This window comes from Solanum pennellii, chromosome 1 (genome assembly GCF_001406875.1).
Source record: "Solanum pennellii chromosome 1, SPENNV200".
Lineage (NCBI taxonomy): Eukaryota > Viridiplantae > Streptophyta > Magnoliopsida > Solanales > Solanaceae > Solanum > Solanum pennellii.
In genome coordinates this window covers 62,742,178-62,764,329 of record NC_028637.1, presented here as the reverse complement: position 1 = coordinate 62,764,329, position 22,152 = coordinate 62,742,178, and the positions used below count along the sequence as shown (strand labels likewise).

Below are 22,152 nucleotides of genomic sequence, written 5' to 3'. Positions count from 1 at the left end.
TAAGTGTTAAAAATATGTTATCAAATTACATAATAATAAGTGTTGAATAACTAACTAAATACATGAATGTAATTGATTAGCTTATTCGTGAACACATAGGTTAATGAAGTCATCTATATAGAATTTTCGAAATGACTATACAATTATGTAATTGTGCAATCATTATGTATTTAATAATATATTAAATTTATGCTATGTTATATTACTTGAAATAGCAATCACATAAATTTACGATGAATACTCAGGTGTCCGACATATGTAATTAGTGAAACAAGTAGCACTTGGACCCGAATCTCAAGTACTGACAATGAATAAGTATTCTGTCAATGGATATAAATTTCAAACTAAAGAAGTTTCTAGGAACAAGAAAACAAATAATGGTGGTGTCTACATACAAGGTGATGTTAATACTGGCCAAACTATTGAATATTATGGTGTCATTCATCAGATAATTGAAGTGAGGAATCCAGGTTGGCCTAAGAAGAAGATTGTATTGTTTCGGTGTAAGTTGTTTGAATCATCACATAGAGACACAAAGGTGGACAATCAACATAACATAATTGAAGTTAACCACACAAGGAAGTACATAAGTTATGATCCTTTTATCATTGTAGAAAAATCCAAACAAGTGTATTACGCTTCATATCCAATGCGCAGATGATTGATGGATCGTCATAAAAAGTAAGCATATCAGATGAATTTAAATTGACAATGTCTCAGATGTGGTGTATCAAAATGATGTTGCAAAAGTACAACAACAAGTTGATGTTGAATTGGAAACTACATTAGAACATCCTCAACACATATTAGAAGAAGTATCTGATGATGAGATACCGAATGTTGAGGAAGAAATATCTGAGAATGAGGAAAATGAATCATTTGATGATGAAGTATGGGACGATAATGTAAATGAAACAATTGATGAGGAAGAATGGGAGGATGATGGACTTGAAACAAGCGAGGAGGAATAGTGTAGAATATATGAAAGTTTGCTAGTATATCTGTAACACACAATTTATTTGTTTTTAACGCCTCCTAATTTCAAGGAATTAGTCATTTCAATAGCCTTCAATGGTTATGCGAGTATCATGTAATTTGCGTACAAATGTCATCAGGCGGTGGAGTTAGCCAACACAAATAGGCTAAAAAAAAGAAGTCTAAGACACTCATAGATCCTGAGGATATTACAAGATCTATTTCTTCTGCGCCAGAGCGTATCAACCATGATACACATGTACTTGTTGTTAATTTTGGTACGGCGGATCCTCGACTGTGTTATCCAAATCATAAAAAATCATTCGGTGCTTCCTCTTTTTCACAGGCCTTGCCTTCAGCATGCCTCGAGGACCTACCTTTACAAGATATTCATCAAGGAAGACCCTTATCGGTGGGTACTCCATCTACCATAGGTGAACCTCCTCAGTTATCTGCAATGAAGATTAGAGATTCCAGTAATGAATAGTCAGATGTTATCCGGTACGCCTCCATTAACTCATCGTTATGAGCATGTATGAGTCTCAGGTACAACTACACCTAGTGCTACTCCTGATGACGGGATGTCTCCTCTAGTCCCTGGCTAGAGGGATAGACTTGGTAAAGTCATGATTAAGCCTGATTGATCATCGTAAGTTTGTTTTGTTATCTATTTGTTAGTTTATTTTATTTTTTTCTTATATTTTAATATATTATTCATGAATTAACATATTTATTATCTATTTTGCAGGTGGTATCCGACAAAGAATGATACTAGGGGTTCAGAAAAAGTGTGACGAGATTATATACATAGGCTTATCACTCTTGGGGGAGACCCCAACCGGTATACGCCAAGCGATGTTTACTTATTTTAAGGTACACATTTTGTATCTAATGAAAGTTACTCAATTTTTTTATTCAGACTATGTGTACTTGGGAGCCGAGACACAATCAAGTCATCTCGACCACATTAGAGAGGAAGGCATCCGCCAAACTGTCTACCTGGATAAAATAAGTTTGAGATGATGGTGAATATCCTATTGGATGTTGACTCATATTTAAGGCAATATCAGACAAAGCCAAAAAGGCTAGAGGCAATCTTAAGGGTGGCTCGTTGCACACCTGAGGTGCAAAGTCTGTTGGAACAATTACAAGAGATGATAAGTTCTAATTCAATGTTTTCAATAAATAATTAGTTGCTTCATATATATCATTATAAATTTCAGTTTTTTATTTATAGGAAAAAGAATTGGGTCACACTCACATTGCCCTGAAGGTTTTCAAGAAGACTCATGTCAGGAAGAAAGAAACTGAGTCGGATCCGAATGTCTTGGGTGGAGGAAAGAGTTGAACAAACTTTTATCAGTTATTTAATACGAATAAAATATATTTATAGTGAACATATTTGTGATATGTATATATATTGAGGTCAATTTTTATAAATAATATGCAGAATTAATTTTAGAATTACGTCGCTGAGAATGTAGATAGTTCGATTCAAATGAAACCTAAACTTTCCACTCAAATTTGGAAAGAAAAGGTGGTTGGGGGATACATAAGGGTAGAGTCTATGATATAGGCTCTCGGAACGATGTAAGACGACTCTAGTCAGGCTTAAAAGAAATAAGATGGTCTAGTCAGGACAAGGCCATTGACGGTGTTCAGATTGGTGCTATGTTTGATCAAATAGCAAAACTTATAGCGACAGTGGCAGAGTCGGAACAGAAGAGAGTAGCTGAACAACAAAGCGTGAGTGCGACCGTTCAACAAATCAAAGAACAAGTTATGAACCTCTGTTATCGACCTACTATATTGGCTCCTGGTGACAGTTCTGATAATGATGATGATTATGTAGGAGTTACTCCCTACCCAGTTTACATCTTGGACATTTATGCATTTTTTTATACATTTGAACATATTTTGAATAATGCTTTGAAGGACTTCAAATGTCTTTAAATTTTCATTTAGATACTTTCAAATGTTATTTTAAGTTTCTTATTTTTTGTTGTGTACATTATTTATATAATTGTGTGTCAGTTTCTGCTGCAAAAAAAATTACAGAAAAAGCGACGGACAGGCGGTTTAGTCTGTCGTTTTTTCTGGGTTTTAATTCTTTTAGAACCCTGGAAAGCAATGGATAGAGTCCTTTTTTCCGTCGCTTTTATAGGATTTTAAAAAATCAAATTTCAAAAAAAGTGACAGACTGCGTCGCATTATGGAAATTAAAAAAAGGAAAATGAAAATAAAGAGACGGACTCCATCGCTTTTTTTTTTCAATAAATCAAAATAAAAAATTTATCAGCTTGCGACACAGTCCATCTCTCTTTAGCGACGCTATCCTTCTCTTTTAGAAAAGTGTTGACCTAAAAAGCGATGAACATGATAGCATCGCAGTTGCCGTCTCTTTTGGCCAAAAAGCGACGAACTGAGACGCCTTTGTCTATCTTTTTGGCAATTTTTTAGTAGTGCACCTAAACTATGCAAGCATCCTATTACCCTCTAAACAATCCTGAACTGATATTATTACATCGTTTATTATCCATTTGGCATGGAGATTGTATGCACTCTCTTTAAGAGCGCGAACAAACTAAAAAAACTAAATATATATTTTTACAAGTATTTTGCAATAAAATATATTTTCTTATTTTTTCTTATTAATGTAACTTCTTCTCCTTATTATTTTTTTCTTTTTCTTTCTTCCTTGTTCTTCAAAAGTTTATTGTCATATTTATTGTAGCTTCTCACATTCAGTATCACTTTTTACCACAACTCCACCTCCCTTTTTTACTACAATTAGTTTAACTCTATTCAATTTTAAAATTATATACATATATATATATATATATATATATANTTTCAGATTTTGAATGACATGTGTTATCACACATCAATCATTGTGTGACACGTGTTAATTTAATTTGCAATATATATTTTTTTCACTTTAAGTTTTTCTTTGTTTCTCTCTCTTACTTTTTGACTTTTTTTAATTTTAAAACTTTCATTTGAAATTCTCCTTCATCTTCCACCCTTACTTTCAAGATACCTCTCCTTTCATTTTCTTTAGTTTTTTTTCTACTTCACCTCCCACCCTCACCTCAGCCCACCCCCACGTCAAGTTGAGTCCGTCCATTTTCTTTCTTTTTTCCTCTTCTTCGGTCAACTTAATTTCTTTTCAAAAATATATTATTTTCCACACTTTGTTGAGCTATTGATAAAAAAAATTAATTATTTTTCTATGAAAAATAAAATTTTGAAGGTATCGTCAATTAATTTATCTCATTTTAATGTAACTTCAAAACTAGAAATGATAATTTTGAATGAATCACAATTCTTCGAATGAAAAACTTTAATTGAAATTTGGATTGAAAAAATAAATAATACCTACTGATCATCTTGAAATCTAATTGGTTTATCAAATTGTTTGAAATGTTATAATATATATATATATTATAACATTTCAAACAATTTGATAAACCAATTAGATTTCAAGATGATCAGTAGGTATTATTTATTTTTTCAATCCAAATTTCAATTAAAGTTTTTCATTCGAAGAATTGTGATTCATTCAAAATTATCATTTCTAGTTTTGAAGTTACATTAAAATGAGATAAATTAATTGACGATACCTTCAAAATTTTATTTTTCATAGAAAAATAATTAATTTTTTTTATCAATAGCTCAACAAAGTGTGGAAAATAATATATTTTTGAAAAGAAATTAAGTTGACCGAAGAAGAGGAAAAAAGAAAGAAAATGGACGGACTCAACTTGACGTGGGGGTGGGCTGAGGTGAGGGTGGGAGGTGAAGTAGAAAAAAAACTAAAGAAAATGAAAGGAGAGGTATCTTGAAAGTAAGGGTGGAAGATGAAGGAGAATTTCAAATGAAAGTTTTAAAATTAAAAAAAGTCAAAAAGTAAGAGAGAGAAACAAAGAAAAACTTAAAGTGAAAAAAATATATATTGCAAATTAAATTAACACGTGTCACACAATGATTGATGTGTGATAACACATGTCATTCAAAATCTGAAATTGATCAAAAAGTGTTGTAATAATATATGTTCGGAATTGTTTAGGAGGTAATAGAAAACCCGGATAGTTAAGATGTCTTTTTAAAATTTTTGGATAACTTCATATTTCACTTTGTCTTTTCTCTTTCATATATCAAACTTTATATTTGATGTTCATACATATCATTATGGGTGTACAAAATCTAACTGAAAATCGAATCAAATCGTAAATCGAGTCAATCCGGAAAAAAAATCCAAGTAGTGTTTTGTTTGACTTGATTTGGTATTAAAAAAAAAAGAACCCAACGATATTTGGGTTGGGTTGGTTTGGTTTTAACTAAATAAAATCAACCCGAGACCAAGCCAACACGACATTCTATATGTTATTTTAAAATTAATTTTGTTCATAAAAATATTTACTCTGATATAATTTTAAAATATTTTTTATACTATTTCATAGTTTTATCTTTGAATATATTATTTCTAGTTTAACACTTAGAATTTGAAACGGTCCAATAAAAATTATAGTTTACAGATGTTGATAATTATAATAAAACTTAAATCAAAATCAAATTAGTACTAATGAAAAAATAAAATCAGTTCAACACTAAGAATGACAATAATAATATTTGTGTTTTAGTTTCACATTGGTTTAGATAATTAAAATACATAATCTAATTTTAATTTCCTTAAAAATTTAGGAATGTAACTAATACTTATTTTAGCATGACTTAATACTTTTAAAGTTTGATCATTTTAATTATGATTTTACAATATTTATTTTATATGATGATTTCAATATTATTTTTAATTGAATATTTTCGTGTCATCAATAGTCATCTCATATTTTGTTTAATTTTTTTAAAGAAATACCTTAAATAATTGTATTTTTGTTGGACTAAAGAAATATTTGAAGCACAAGTTGATTTTATGTTTGTATGCAAGCTTTACTAGATATTCAAAAATTCGAAGAAAAAAAATCGAGGATTATTAGTTTGTTTGATTTATAAATTTTAAAATTTGACATGATGGTTTGGTATTTGAAAAATCCGAACCAACCCGAGGTTGAAAAATCCAAAGAATCCAAATTTTATTAGTTTAATTTAGTTTATAAATTTTAAATTTTTATAAAAATAATTTGATTGGATATTTAAAAAACCCGAACCAATCCGATCATTTAATCAACATACAAAAATACTTTTTATTGAACACCGAATAAATACTTTTATGTCAAATAATGATATATGATAACATTATTGCCAAGCTAACTAAACCTAAAGTTGTGGCATATGTTCCTCCTAATTAATAAGGTACAATGACATTTTTCTAGAATATTGCAATGACACATATTTTTTTGTAAATATATAACTCTATAAAATAAAATGAAGTGTTTTTGGTATTAAAATTAAATAAAATAACTGATGGATCTTCTTCCACACATTTTTGACTTGAAATACAAGGTTCCAAGCATTAGCCGTTATATCAGTGAGAGAAAAGCTTCATGGATGTAAACACCGTAAAAACTTCAATTCTCTATTTTTGGTGTTTGAGAGACTTCAATCAAGGAAAAAGCTGTAGAAGAGCTTCAATCACAAGCAATGGATCAATCTGTGCTTGAAGAAGTTTCTCCCATTAATTCTTTACTGACTCTGTATTCCTCAATCAGCTCGAAACTCATTTAAGCAAACTCAAAATCCCTCCCCACTACTCCGACAACTCCAAAACCTTCTACTGTCGCAAGAAACTCCATATTAGACCTTGGACAGCACACACGGTCGTACAAAGTCGAGCATGGAATGCCATATTAGACCTTGGATAGCACACACGGTCAGACGACTTCGGGCGTGGCATGCCATCAAGGCCATTGGACAACGCACACGATCGAACGACGTCGGGCATGGAATGCCATCATCCCCCATGGACTGCACACACGGTCGGTAGACGTCGGGCATGGCATGCCATCATCGCCCTTGGACAACACAAACAGTCGGGCGACATCACACGTTGCATGCCACCATGTCCCTTGGACAGCACACACGGTCGAACGACGTCCGGCGTGGCATGCCATCATGGTCCTTGGACAACACACACGGTTCCACAACATTAGGCATGGCATGCCATTAACGCCCTGGAACTGCACACACGGTCGGACGACGTTGGGTGTGGCATCCCATCATAGCCCTTGGACTGCAGAAACGAACAGACAACATCATGCATGACATGCCATCATCGCCCTTGCACAACACACAAGGTGGGACGAAGTTAGGAGTCGCATGCCACTATTGCCCTTAGACAGCACATACGGTTGGATGATGTCGGGCGTGGCATGACATCATAGCCCTTGGACTGCACACACGGTAAGAGCATGTCAGGCGTGGCATGCCATCATGGCCCTTGGAAAGCACTTACAGTCCAACGACGTCGAGCGTGGCATCCCGTTATCGCCTTTGGACAACACACACAGTCAGACGACATCTCAGTTTAGGTTCCTCAGAGTTCCTGAACACCTCTAAAATGATGAAAATGATAAAATTGAAGGAAGCGATAAAGGTTATGAGGTGAATTTTGAAGATGGGTTTGTTGAAAAACAGTCGAAATCAAAGGTTACTTCGATTAAATATGATGCTTTCTCAAAAACCACAAATGGTAAAAACACTTCATCTGGGGTGGGCCAATATCATCTCTATCAAATTCTTGGAATTTTTCCAAGGATTTTTTTGTCTCCACCCACGAAAAGTGGGTGATTTTTGTGTTCACATAAGATGGGGGTTAATAAGAAGGGGAAAAAATAGGGGCCTGCGTATAGGGTTTAAATTGGCAGAGAATAATGAGTTTTTATCGAAATTGAGTATATTTTATTGGAAAAATCAAGGGAAGTTCATGAAGAAATCTATTAAAAAGCACTAGAAGATTAATAGAGAAGCTGAGAAGATTGTTAAGGGGATAAAGCATGCATCTTCTAGGATGCATGTTACTAGTATGTAAGAAAAATATTTCTTTCCATGTCCATTTGTATAATGAATTCTCTGCTTTGATCCTACCTTGCTCGATCGTACTGACTATAATATTGTGTATGTTTACATAATTTGGTTTATCATATGCATAGGTTAGAGATATTTCATTCAAATCAATACATGTGAAGTAAGTGGCCTTCGTAGGTATTTTGATTTTCCATACATACTTCCAAGTCCACTTGTCAAGCATAACATTTTGAGAACATGAGATGTAGTTGTCCTTGACTGTGAACTGCCCATCTTTGAAACCCTCCATACCATTTTGTCTTGTCGATGTATGTGATAGAAAAGAGCATAGGTTAGAGATATTTCATTCAAAGCAATACATGTGAAGTATGTGGCCTTCGCAGGTCTTTTGATTATCCATATAGACTTCCAAGGCCACTTGTCAAGCATACAATTTTGAGGACATGAGATGTAGTTTTCCTTGACTGTGAACTGCCCATCTTTGAAACGTCTATACCATTTTGTCTTGTTGATGTATGTGATTGAAAATAGCACACACAACGGAAGCATTCCATAATCATACATCTTGCATGAATATAAAAAAAAATCGCAAATAGTCATCAAATACAAAGTATGCTATAATTAACTCAGAATTACCTCTTGAAGCGTGTGCAGATATCTTGAAGCAACTCCAACTCCAGCTCTACAGTCTTCTACAGTGATCTCAATTAACAATTGAACTCTCTCACTATTTGGGTAGGCAAGTGTGGTATAAAATACTTAATTCTATCTCTTTCAAGGTCAGAAGAATCCATACTTATAGAGTCGTCTTCCTAGTCAAAGATAATTCGTTTTATTTCAAGAAAAATCAGAACACACGTTTCTTATCTTTTTGGAGAAGAACACGTTTATTTTTCCCTTTTTCTAGAAAATAGGATTCTGAGTTCTAGTTAAATTGGACACTGGAGGGACCACAAAATTTATTACTTAGGCTCCCTATTAAGGAAATAATTCTTAATAATTCATCTGAATTATTCTTACCATAATAAATTACAAATCATTCCACTAAAAATTCTTAATTGCATTCCTCTATTTAATTCGAAATTCACCATTAAACATTTATGTAGTTCCCCATTATTAAGATTACCGATACTAATCATTAAATTAAATTACTCACTATTTTAATTCAATGATTAACTTTGCTTTGAGCAATACTTAACTTATTTCATGTGCCACCTTCATAAATCTACCTGCCGGGTTTACACATGAAAACTTATAAGCTTCTTATGAAATGGGTATCAGCAATCTCTATACTGAGACATGGATTCCATCGACTAACTAATTATTTCACCAATATATATTATTATCATCGAATCTATCTGGCATATTGACCAATCTCAGAATCTCACCTTTTAATAAACAAAGAATAATTAATATATACAAATCATAATCGTTATATCAAGATTAAGAATATAAGTATATTTAATAGTTTAGAGAACATGTTTTTATAAGTCAGTCTGAAACAACTATCTCTGCTCGGTCCTGTTCAATACATACCAAATGCACTAGAACGAGAAGTTAAAACTATGCAATTCTCATAATGAAGATAAATTACATTTCGTGTTACATTCTTTCTGATTGTTTTGTCCAGATTTCCATCTATGATTGTGAACTATAACTTTTAACATATACGAACCGATGATTTAATATTTTGTGTATAAGCTTAAACTTTATACACCAAATCATCTAATGTATAAGTTAAGGACACACATATGACAATTGATCTTTTTAATGTAACACTTTATTGAATTGAATAAATTAATAAACAATTGTTGAATATTAATATTATATCAAAACGCATGGTTAATAGTATATCCTCACAATCTCCCACATAGACTCATAACCATGCACCTACAACTCTAATACCCATTCCTTCAACATGTCTATCAAAAGACTTTTGCGGTAAATATTTTGTGAAAGGGTATGCAAGGTTGTTTTCTGATACAGTCTTCGCCACCATCACATCCCCTCTCTTAACTATGTCTCAAATCAAAGGGTATTTTCGCTCTATGTGTTTTGCCTTCTTATGACTTCGTGGTTCCTTAGAATTTGCAACCACTCCACTATTATTACAAAACATTGTAAGTGGCATTTCTATTGCTGGACAACCGCTAAGTCTTTAAGAAAGTTTCAGAGCCACGCTGCCTCCTTAGCTGCCTCAGAGGCTGCTACATTTTCAAGTCCATGGTAGAATCAGCAACACATGTTTGCTTGATGCTTCTCCAAACAATTGTTCCACCTCCTAAAGTAAACACATTTCCTGAGGTTGACTTTCTAGAGTCCACATCATACTGCACATCTGAGTCTGTGTACCCTATGGTCACCAACTTATCCGAATGATAGACTAGCATGTAACCCGTAGTCCTTTTCCGGTACTTTATTATATGCTTAACTGCAGTCCAGTCTTCTCGTCCAGGATTAGACTTATATCTTCTAACCATGCCTACAAGAAAACAAATATCAGGTCTAGTGCACAACATTGCATACATGAGACTTCCAACTGCTGATGCATAAGGATCTGTCTTCATGCTTTATATTTCCTCATCTGTCTTTTGATATTAATCCTTAGATAGAGAAATTCCATGTATTAAAGCAAGAAATACTTTCTTGAAATCATGCATGCTAAACCTGGTAAGAATTGTATCATTAGAAAGAGCTTGAGATAAACCTAACATCCTTTTCTTGCGATCACGTAGAACCTTGATCCCAAGGATGAAAGCAGCTTCTACCAAATCTTTCATATCACAATTTTGGACAACCATTCCTTAAGTGAATTCATCAAGCGCACATTATTTCCTATGAGAAAGATATCATCTACGTATGATACTAAAAATACCACTTTATCCCCATTACAATTTTTGGACACACAAGACTCATCAAGACATTGCTCAAAACCAAAAGACTTGACTGCATTGTCTAAGCAAGTATTCCATGCCCTAGAAGCTTGCTTTAATCCATAAATATATCTTTTAATCTTGCACAACATGTTCCTTTCCTTTTTGTATGAAACTGTTTGGTTGTTTCATAAATATGCTTTAATCAAGACTTCCATTAAGGAAAGTCGTCTTGACATCCATTTGAAAAATTTTATAATCATAATGAGATGCAATGGATAAGAGAAACTGATACGCTAAAATTATACTTCCCTAAAGAAGTATAAGCGGTGGTATCAAGTAAAGAACTCAATTGTTAGGTTGAGGTCGATCCCACAAGGACAATGGTGTAGACTTAACTTTAATCTACGATTAGGTCTATTTAGTCAAGTTCTTTCCGAAAAAAATTAATTAAAGGGGGGGGGGTTGTGTAGCAAAAATGTTTAATTATTTCTAAGTAAGACAAATATCAAGTTTATAACTTTGGCGTTTATCAAGTGATGAGAGAAACTAGGGTGTAAGTGTTCCCCATAGGTTCATAACGTGGTAATCCTAGCTATAACAATTAATTCATAGTGTATTGCATGCAAAGTGATAAGTTTTGTATCCTTAATTCCTTGGTTCGGCAACTAGAGAATTTTACTCTTTACCTTGGTCCAACTACGTGTGTTTAAATCACTAACCCTTACCATTACCTCATATTAAGTATCATATTCAATGTTTGGCTAACTTACTACTTCACACCAATTGAAACTAGCATATTAGGTAGTGTATACTAAATCTATGTTGAATTTTTTTTTCCTATCAACTACTTCCTTGGTCTGGCAAGTAGGAATGGAGCAAGTTCTAAAGCATGCACTCGTTAAAAAGACTTCTAAACAAAAGAATTATCAATGCATGAAAGAAACTATTTTTAAATTGTTATTTAGCCAGTTTTACCTTGTTAATTACCCATGGTTCCCACAACCCTAGTTGTGGATTTAGTTACCTATGCTTAGAAATACAGAATTCATGGTTGTTAAACAAGAACTCATGTACTTACTTTGACAACTTTCAAGAAAATCTAGAAAAAAACACTTGAATTACCAAGAACATTTTGAGATTTCATTCCAGAAACTTGAAGTAATTCCCAAAATCCAAAGTTCAACTTCCAATAACAAGAGTATGAAAAATAACAAAAAGTCTAACCCCAAAAATGAGATTTTTAACCCTATTTATAATATTAAAGTCCTAAATTAAATGGAGTTCTAAATAAGGAAAGTCTGTCCAGAAACACATTTTTAATCTACGACACCACTGACAGTCATTTGATGAAACGACGGACCATCGACTACCTCCGTCGGTCCACACTTAGAATCCTCTTCATGTATCTAACTTGCACCTTCTCTGATCCAATAGACGGACCAACACCACGGTCCGTCGATGAACATACGGTCCGTCGATGCACATACGGTCCGTCGGTGCATATCGTCGTTCCATAAACTTGGCATTGGTAGTCACAATGACCTTCTTTTATTTAGGATTATAAAACATACCACCTTTCGTTCCTTTAGGGTATCCAATAAAAACACATACTTCTGCTTTAAGTTCAAATTTTTCTACCTTCCCTTTCGATACATGTGCTGGACATCCCCAAACCCGAATATGTTTCAAACTAGGTTTTTGCCAAGTCCACAGTTCAATGGGTGTCAAAAAAATAGATTTAGAAGGAACTATGTTCAGAATGTAGTTTGCAGTTTATATAGCATATCCCAAAAATGAATAAGGCAAACCATAGTAACTCATCATTGATCTAACAATTTCTAGAAGAGTTCTATTTGTTCTTTCTGCTACACCATTTTGTTTTCTAGGTGCAGACATTTGAGATGTAATTCCTTGTTCTGATAAGTAACTAATAAACTCATTAGAGAGGTATTCCCCACCACGATCAGATCGCTATGACTTGATATATATATTCCATGTCGTTTCTCCGTTTCAGCCTTAAACGCTTTGAATTTCTCAAAGCATTTAACTTCGTTTAGAGCAATACTTCAATTATTACATGTGCCAGATTCATAAATCTATTGGCCGGGTTTACACATGAAAACTTATAAGCTTATAATGAAAGGTGTATCATCAATCTCTATACTAAGACATGAATTCCATTAGCTAACTAATTACTTCACCAATATATATTATTATCATCTAATTTACTAGGCATATTGACCCATCTCAGAATCGTTATATCAAGATTAAGAATATAAGTATATTTAATAGTTTAATAAATCAAAATGATTATTAATATATATACAGATCAGAATCGTTATATCAAGATTAAGAATATAAGTATATTTAATAGTTTAGAGAATATATTTTTATCAGTCAGTCTAAAACAACTATCACTGCTTGGTCCCGTTCAAAACTTACCAAGTGCACTAGCAGGAGAAGTTAGAACTATGCCATTCTCATATTCAAGATAAAATACATTTAATCTCGTGCTAAATCTTTCTGATGGTTTTTTCCAGATTTTCATCTATGAGTATGAACTATAACTTTTAACTTAAAAGAATCGATGATTTAATGTTCTGTGTATAAGCATAAACTCTGTACACCAAATCAGATAAATTAAGGACACATATATGAAAATTGATCTATTTAATGTAAAACTTTATTGAATTGAATAAATGATTAAACAATTGTTCAATATTAATACTATATCAAAACGCATGGTTAATAGTATATCCGAATAGTACGTTACTGATGTGCTCGTCGGGAAACAATACTACAGTTTCAAGAATGATTAATATTTCTTAATTATTTTTTTAGTTGATTAATATTTCTGAATTATTGTTTTAGTCAAACAGCTTTGCTGAGTGGATTAGGATTCTTATCATTTTAGTTTTGTAGGACTTTTTTATTTATATTTTATTAAGTCACTTGCCATTATAAACCTCTATTTTAGAGAGTTGACATAATTAATAAAATAAGTTGGATTTTCGATTAATCGTCGAGCGACTCGATCCAAAATTAGGGATCTTAACACTGTATTTCAATTTTGTAGTGATATAGAGTGGCTAACAAAGTGAGGAGGTAATGGAGTTCCCAATCAAAAAGGTACCTTCTGAATGGAGAGGTCCAAGAGTTGTCTCTTTGACGTGATACTAAACTTGTTCAAGTTTAAAATTAACACTCATATCTAAGTTGAACTTGTAATTTAACTTTGATATAGATAATAAACTATAATACCTTTGACAAATTTAAAATCTACAGTAGTTGCTCAGATTGAGTTATTACCAAATACATCAAAATTGACTTTGGTTTAACACACACATGTATCTAAAAGTAAAGGATGATAATGTGATAGGCTTTTCAATCTTATGCACATAGAAGGTCTTTGCAGGATCATTTCAGTTTAGAAATACTCAATATACTTCTTAGCATATAATACATAATAATCATAAAAGCGTTTTAGTAACTTAGTAATGAAACATGTAAAACATAATCATCCTATGTACACACATGAAGATTAAGGGAGATCATAATAACCAGAACTTAGTGTTCTTTTAGGAGCTGTTTTTTTGCTATGTACACACTTGAAGATTCAGGGAGATTATAAGGTTAGAGAAATTCTTAATTTCACATAGTATTATTGGTGTGTTGTAACACTGTTCTCACTTCTTCAATAAATTCTTCTCTCAATTTCGCGAAGGATTAAATTTGAATATTTGGTGATCGTCCATAAAATATGCATCATACATGTTGTCACTCTAATTGGAGCTCAAAATTCTAATTTATTAACACTACAAAGACAATAAGACGGAAAGAGGAGGGTTCAAACTTGGGACTCTGAGACTGCAACTATTGTTGCGGAAGAAATTTCATACATTTGTTAGCAGCTATGAATGAGAGAGTAAAGTTTGAAAAAGCCATGAGCTAGAAAGCTGTGGCTAATCTTTGTTGGTGTGCAGACATAGATCTGAGAAGTTTTTGGCGATGTTCCATCATTTCAAACTTTCTTGGTGATCCAACTTCACCCCACAAGGCCCACCACCATGAAGGAACCTACAACTACTTCCATTCTTACAATACCCTATAGAAAAATAGAGAAAAGGTTTACAACCAAGTCCTACACTTGGGATATAAGCCTCAAAATATATATCACTCATAAAAAAAATAAAAGGAAAATATTCTAAATTATACTAATGAATGGTAACCACAATTAAACATAATGTAAATAAACTTTAACAGAAAAGTTACGAACAAGTTAATCTTTAACTAAATTAAATTAAGGGATCTACCCGGCTTCTACCGGTGCTCACTATCACTGCTCGCTGTGTGGATCTGATGTTGTTGTATTTTTTTTCTGGAGAGGCAGACAACTGGTGGTGGATTTTAAGCAGGTTGATATTGAAATCCACCAGTGCAGGGATTACGTTCCAGGATGTACTAAAATTTTGATTGTGTTAATAGAAGTAAAAATGTTTATTTCCATGGCACGTGGACAAGTAACAGAAGACTAAATTTTCTTATTTCAGTCAATAATAGGCTATGTGGATTAGGCTTTTGTCATTTGAATATAGGTATGATTATCTAGGGATTTTGTATAATTTCTTTCCTTAGTATCTGAGTTCATTGTTTGATTAGTAAGCCCCTCTTTTGTTTTGCAGTATAGGTGCACTAAGAGTACAGATTGTCTTGAATGCTTTCACATATGCTTGTCAAGCAAAGACCTTGACAGGTGAATCTTGTGTTATTATCTTTAGTGTAACTATTTCCTACAGATAATTGGCAATTGTAATTATGCACATCTAGTTACTACTAAGGTTCTATCATAGTGATTGTGCTTCATCCTAAGTCCTTACTTAGGTACTACTCAGAGACTCGAAATATCATTTTCTGAGGTGACCATTTTAGTGCATAGTCTATTTCAAGTTTAAATAATTGTGTATGATTGTTCTTCCCATATAATTTCTTTATATATAATTATTATTCTTAATTGATGTTCTAAAACAAATCCAGCGAATCTTCATTAACTTGACTTATTTAAAAAAAAAATTAAGTCATCACCTTAACTGCGTGGGGGGCTTAGGTTTGATCCATACCATTTCTATTAACATCCAAATAGTTACAAAAGCAGAGAGGGACATGGACCTAATCTATGATAGGGAACAACATCAATAAAATAAAAAATCTACAGAATACAATGAATCACCTAACAAAAAGATTATATTTGTTTTATTTTCTCATTATGCTAGGAAGTTTCCACTTATATAGTCGAAATTGTCCATTCACCTCTTTAGAAAAATTGATAAAAAGAATAATAGAAGGCACCACTTCAACTTGAAGAAGCCCGTTTAGCAAAGAAGTCAGCTGGCTTGTTGGCTTCTATATAGCTGTGGAAATATTTACTTCTGTCCCATTCATGGCCTGCTCAATGTCTAGAATGATTCCTTTCAGCTTCAAGATTTTGGTATCCTTGTCTTTGATAATGTTGGCCACTATCATGAATCAAGTTCCAAGACATATTTTTTATAGCCACCTTGATTGCACCATCTTGTAACATATAATGCATCTATAGCTTCAACTTCATTGTTGATTTTTCATTGAGTAGGGACTGATAATGTTGTGATAAGGTTACCAGTAGCATCCCTAATGTGTCACGACCGGGGATCACCCCTAGACGTAACTGGCGTTTTCGTCCTCGTAGAGGCCTTAGACTAGCCTTTAGCATACGTCATTGCATATGATAGATAGAGAAAAATGCGGAATAATTAAAACTTTACATATGAAGTATACATAGACTTCTTGTTTATCCTTGTATGAAGTATAAATATACTTCTCGTTTATCCATATATGAAGTTACTTAGACTTCCCGTTTATCAACATAGTCAATTCATTAGAGTAGTATAATATCGTCTCACATATAACCATCTACCACAGAAGTATAAGATTTGGTCATATCCCTTACTTTATTACTATATGCCTCATATAGGACTTACAACAAAGTCTCAAAAGATAAGAAAACAACAATTGTCTTAGACATAGATACTACTAGTAAAGCAAGAAAAGTGGCATCATCCTCAGACTTGAGGACTCACCAATAACTTGGGAACAAATCCATGTCCTCCTTGAAATGTGGCCTTGAAGCTCTTCAATGGTCCGAACCTACATTATTTTAGATATAGATAGAATATGGGTTAGTACAAACCATATGTACAAAGTATGAAAAAATATGCATGTAAAACCATTAAAATCATGCACAAAGGGAAATTTTGTTAAAAACCTTGCTAAGTCACTTTGAAAGTCTTTATGCACATACAAGATAATATACAAGTCACTAATCACAATACATTAAGACATGTTTATATCCATATAAAAGAACAACATCATCATAAGACATATCAACATTTCATATCTTAGAGTTCATATCACCAAAGTATACAAGACTGTTAACTACAATCCTAATCCAAGCCAACTAGTGCAATGCTCGTGTGAAACCCTATAACCCCACATAAACTAAGTCAAATAGTAAAGAGACCATAAGCATTGCCTATACTTCATATAACATCATAGCATGCAAAGTCATCATCATACATAACTATTTAGACCAATATAATGTCCATCAATGAAGTAAACATCATGTAAAGTCAATGTTATTCATTTCATTATGACCTAAGTACATAAGAACATTCTCCTATGATTCTCTAAAGTTCAACTTGTGAAATGCATAGGTAAAGTTCCATACCATTGCCTAAAATAAGTAGAACCCCTTAAGTCACCCTAGTTAGTGTCCATCTTTATTATCTTTATTCATTCATTTTACTTTGAGGAACATGAGCCTTAATCGACAATAGACCATGTGATATAAACATAGAATCTGGTGTCATGTAAACTCTACACCGAAAGAAGTTGCTCTACTTTCCAAGGTAGAACCATGCTTTAACATAACATTCTAGGTGGATCCACTAGCTAGTCTTCTAATAAAGGTACATAGTTAAGGAACTCAGAGCTTAGTATTGGAAACCCTCTTTATGCACATTTGCATTGTAGTCTCCATCTCATGAGAACCATGGTGAGCCTTCCTTCCCTCATTGGATGTACAACTCTAATATCTAGTTCACTCGGGCTAAGCTTAAGTCCCTTTTTGAAATGTATTTGAGTCATCCTTAACATTAGTTTACAATATAGGCCTTAGGGACTATCCCCTTGTATAATCATGATAGAACTTTAGGTATAGAATGAGAACTTCTTCTGATCACAACCCATCACTTAGTGAGATCATCACATGATATTCATATCGTAGTAAGACCCATAGTAAGACCCACAAGAGAACCACTATTAACATTGCAAGATCATACCCCTATCAAGATATCACATTCAACGTTTTCATCACATGCCATCATGTACTTGAAATACACCAAGGCACACTAGTTCATTTTCACAAATCTCCGGACGTCATGGTCGTCCCTTGACGTTTTGATTCTAACACTTCATAATTAAGTTCATTACCTTTGTTCAAGCTTAGAAACACTGTTTAAGGCAAAATTCATCTAATGAGGCTCTATATTAAGTCATGGAACTTCCGGAGTGTTACATAGTGATTCCTCCTACACAAGCTCTGTAGTTTCCATAGATGAAGCTCACATATGTGTTGTCTTTGATCTTACCCATCTCAGGTTTATTCCTCCACTTGACTTGTCTCCATCTCATAATAGATTTGTACATTTCAATTCTTGGGCAACTACTCAATCAAGTCTTTTCCATATTCTTTTAACAGGTCTCCGATCCTTTTATTACACCAAGTATACCTAGGACCAACAAAACCAATATTAGATGGTCCACATGCCTCCATGGTTCTAATAAAGTCAAAACACCATCTAGCAGTGTAGTGTATGCCCCATAGTTTCTCATTGGGATTCCTTATTGTCCAATACACCATGGATCATCTATGAAGTTTCTTATGCTATCAATACTATCCCATAACTCTCTTCGTTCGAAGGAAGTTCATTTGTCTTAAATAACATATATGTATCATGGAGGTTTTATGAGATTTACTTCACATAGTGTATATTCTAGTTGTATTGGGAAATATGCTTATAGACTTATAGGGCTTTGAATGTTTTGGACGTAATATGCAATTGACATAAGGTTCTAGAATAAGACTAAAGTTTCATTTTAGAAGATCTGTATTATCATACCACGCCAACATTTACGTTGTATCATCATCTTTGATTATCTATCAGTTTGAATTTTGTTTTCATGTATTAACTTCCACCATGCCTTTTTTTCAAGAACATTTCATTATTAATTTTAGCCCATATACTGGCAAGTCTTTGATGTTCCACTTTGTATTATAGCCCGTAGAAGTTATCTCCAACTTCCGTATACTTTGATTTGTTTATCAACCTAACAAACTTTTATCATTTTTGTGTTCTACTTTAAATTTTTCAAAAAATAAGGAAAATGTCTTGCAAAATCATTTTGAACTTTAGATATCAACTTTCCATCCGAATTTTTGTCGCGGGTGAGTTGTTAGGGTCGAGGTTGGGGTAAGGTCTCACGAAGGGTGTTGGGTCTTAGGTTTTGGTCAAGGTCAAGTCTCTACTTCATGGCGGGATTGGGTTCGAATCGTAGGTCTCAGGTTCGGGTAGGGTCTTGTTTTGTGTTAATTGAGGGAAGGGGGTAGAGGGGCGAACTCACGGTAGAGGCCTTGAGGTGGTTGGCGGGCCTCGAGATGGGCAAGGTCTCGACGTGGGTGAAGTCTCGAGGCAAGCAGAGCCTCGAGGTGGGTAAGGGATTAAAGAGGGCGAGGCCTTAATGAAGGATTAAGGCGGGAAAGGCCAAGGCTTAAGGTTGGAAAGTCCAAAACTTTAGGCAGGCGAAGCTTCGAGGCAGGAGGAGTACCGAGGAGGGCGAGTCATTTAGAAAGGTGGGGCCTCAAGGATAGGGAAACATAAGGGCGGGCGAGGCCTGGTGGCAGGCATGCCCTCTGACTGTCTTGAGGTGGGCATGGTCTCGAGGTCATACAGGTCCATAGGAGAAAGTAGGGCCTCATGGAGTGAGTGTGCCATCCCAAGACCACCCCGTAGAAGATATAGAACTCTCGCAGTGCAGCCGGCATACTCGACTTCTCAGAGGTCTTATACAAGCACGTACATATCATTCATCGCATATACATAATGAAAACTAGTGCGGAATTAAAACTTTTCACAAAAACATTTCAGTCATTAAAATCCCTTTCATCTAAAATCATAGGAAATACTAATTCTCAATCTCATAAAACAAAAGACATTAGAATACTCTTGGGACATGGCCCATACACAATATGAATATAGAAATACATAGTTTATTACATTAACATAAAAGACATTTGTTCCCTCGATTCAAATGAGGACATACTTCGACTTCACATGAATGATGCTACTCTACCAACAACTATAGCGATAGATAGAAGCATGGATTAGTACAACCATATCTACTAAGTATGTCATAATGCGTGAAAATCATGAAAACGGACATTTATTGGAAATACACATCATTTTATTTAAATATCATGATATAATAATAAGAACAAAATTTAAAAAATTAAAAAAACATAAGACAATGTCTAAGCGATTATTTATATTTTATTGCAATCATTACAGTAAGCTTAATTTACTATATAGTGAAGATTCACTGTTACAGTGAACTGCCACTTCTTCCCTTTTAACTCTTCCTAGCATGTAGTCTTCTCACTAAAAGCTATCCTAAGATGCACTTATGCAACACAAAGAGAGACCACCCATACACCCTCTCTATGAATGCCTAAATGATCCTCAAGACCACTTATAATGAGACATATACACACTTACAAGACATCATACACATCAACATGAGATTCTTCTACCAAAGGTGATTCTATGTCTTATTTGAGTGAGTCTGAAGCGTCCGCGCATACTATACCTTACACCCACACTTAAGAGATCCTATAGACTACCTATGATAAAATCACTCTTACTTAACATAACAACATATTAATAATAAGACATTCTCTTACTAAGGGCTATCAAAAGACTTATTTAAGTAAATCAAGAAGATTACGTCCATGATTGACCTCTTCAAGACTACCTAAATAATCCTTAAGACTACCTAAGTTTATATCATGTCTACCTATTAAACCTTTTTCCCTAACTAGAGTTATCCTTAAGACTTAATTAAGTATGATATGAAATGATAACTCCTATGCCCCCTTATTTACTCTAGGTAAGTACTTATTCATTTAACATACTCTATTAATTTAAGTCGTTACATTCATTAGTTCATTTAAGGGATATTTAACACATAAAGGACATTCAAGTAATGATCTTGGACAAGACCTAGGAACTCCAACTAACACCTTCAAAGCCTATTCTGCAATGTCTAGATAGTGTCCCATACCACCAACTAAACTTTATCGGACTTCTATAATGCTAAAGGGTATACCATATGATTAGAATTTGAATAACCGACATAGACCATGATAGTAAGACATGGAATCTGAAGTTCTAACCTACTCCTATGAGGATGTTCTACTTGCCAATAGTAGAACTTAGACACATCCCATGTAGGCACATGGTTAAGGAATATTAAGGGCATGCTTTATAATCTAGTCTCATTCTTTAACTAGACCTACTTCCCTTACCATACTCACTCTATACTAGCCTTCTTTTTCATAGAGTATTTCACATTAAAGGTTTATATAAAGGGGTTGCATATAAAGTTCATAACCGTATCACATTTATTTTACCAAGGAAAGGTCCACTAGGGCTACCTCACAATGGCGACAAGATGCTCATCATGACTTTCCTAAGGATTTATATGATGTCGTTCCAACCATTCAACCTTAATTCTATCAATCCTTTATTTGAAGGATACCATCACGACTTTCGACTTCAACATTCATAACAATCTCATATCTCACATTCATACACTCATATTACATATCATTCGAGAAGCACATAGCAATAACCCTTATAATATTTAAGTAATCCTATACACTACCATATCATCATCAAGATGATCATCATAGACTCATATAGTCAAGTAGGAATAACATACATCAAACCTAAGACTAATACACAGAAAGTCAAAGGCATAGTCTAACATGATCACCAAATAACATCAATAGAAAAACACATATACATTCACATTACTTGTCATGTAGGTAGATATTATAATACTTTACATAATAAACTACAGACATTATCACATTACTTCAAATACTTGCCGGGAAAGGCCATTATCATCATAGTACATAAAGTAACGCCGACAAGGCCACATCAAT

General features: G+C 33.7%; 1 pseudogene; it reads left to right on the top strand.

Annotated features, from left to right (window-relative positions):
- Positions 1-6,147: 6,147 nt before the first annotated feature.
- Positions 6,148-8,018, top strand: LOC114074463 (annotated as a pseudogene).
- The last annotated feature ends 14,134 nt before the right edge of the window (positions 8,019-22,152 follow it).